Source organism: Sinocyclocheilus grahami, unplaced genomic scaffold (genome assembly GCF_001515645.1).
Source record: "Sinocyclocheilus grahami isolate Dianchi unplaced genomic scaffold, SAMN03320097.WGS_v1.1 scaffold9257.1, whole genome shotgun sequence".
NCBI lineage: Eukaryota > Metazoa > Chordata > Actinopteri > Cypriniformes > Cyprinidae > Sinocyclocheilus > Sinocyclocheilus grahami.
The window spans coordinates 1-1,683 of NW_015512492.1; positions in this window are offsets into that span (position 1 = coordinate 1).

Here is a 1,683-nt window from a genome sequence, read left to right on the forward strand (position 1 = left end):
TGACTGGATTGTTTTATTTTGGACTGTGTGCCATTTTTGTTTAAGAAGCCCACTTAATTCCTGTGTTTACTGTTTGTTTGGACTATATTGTTTCATAGTCATGTTTGCTTGGCTGGACTGTGTTTTTTTTAGTATAATGTTGTTTGTTTGACTGGATGTGGGTTTTTTTTGTATAATGCTTTTCTGTCTGTACTGTGTTGTACAATCATTTGTTAGGTGTTGTTGTTTCAATGGCATTTTTATTTATGAAACCCACTTTCTACAGTGTTTCACTGTGCTGTTTCATTGTTATGTTTGTTTGGCTGGACTGGGTTTTTATTAGGAATCATGGTGTTTGTTTGACTCGACTGTGTTGCTGCGGTTTGTTTGTCTGGTGTATTATGTGTTGAGCATTGCTGTTATTGTTTGAGAAGACCACTTGATTCCTGTTGTTTTTGTTTGTCTGGACTGTGTTGTATCACATTGGCGTTTCTGAGTTTAGTCTAAGTCCGTTTGAGAGGACTGTGTTGTTTTACATGGGTTAGAGTGTGCGCTTGTTGTATTGCAGTATAGGGATAAAGTGGTTCTCTCTGTTAGTGTTCTTTTTCTCACTCAGACCACAGTTTTATATTTGCTCTTGAGGAATCTGGTTTGACTCCAGCATCTAAGCATTTCTTGACAGATTTAGACACAGAGGTAGGCTAAATGTCCAGCAATGGAGAGGAGGGAAAAATAATTTCTTCTCCCAAACTGAGATGTTCAGCCAGAGGTGCAGAAGTTTACCATAAATACTAGTGCTGGAACAAAAGTTAATCTGCTCTAGTGTAACAAAAATAAACAGTCCCCACCAAAGCAGAGTCTTTCCCGAAACACTAAATTGTGCTTGTAAATTTTGTAGTGGAAATCTCTACTTTAACGATTTTAAATGTCACTTTAGAATTAATTGGAGTCTCCATTTGCTCAATTTTATCTGCACTAAGAATAAACAATACTAAGGTGTCCGGTAAAGCTCTGTTCTCTCTGAAAGGCTGTGTGTTTTGGATTCTGTCATCGCATTTAACATGCACATACGTACACATCCCCCCGTTTGCTCTGTGGCTGATAGGCCCTTTTTTAGAAGAATGTTATCATTGCTCTCTGTTTTTAAGGCGGTGGTGGAGTTTGCCTTTTCAGTAAGTGGGTGCAAATGAGAAAACCTGGGTTAAGTGCAGAAATCTCATATAGCCTGTATCAAATAGTTGCAAAGAGGAAATTGATGGAAAATGGCCCCTGTACCATGTACATTAATGGTATTAATGGTACCAGATATGGCAAGTTTATATTTTACTGTAATGGACCAGTTTACATTCTGTGTGATTTTTATGATATTTTGACAGATCTAATGTTCATAAATTATATTGTTTTCAGAATGCACTGTTGCCAGCAGGATTCAGACAGAGGGATCAGACCAAGAAAGCTCCAACCGGAATGTTCCAGAGGGATAACCTTCTCTCTCACCTGGAGAAAGAGGCCAAAGAGCATCCAGAACGAGATGAACTTGTTCCCTACACTGGTGAGAAAAGAGGTAAGAAGTGACTTAAATTTTAGAACCATGGGCACTTTTTTAGACAAAAAAAACCTCTCTTCACACTCTCATTAGTTTGTAATTTGTCAACTAAAAAGTCCAATAGTGTGTGTATATATATATATATATATATGTATATA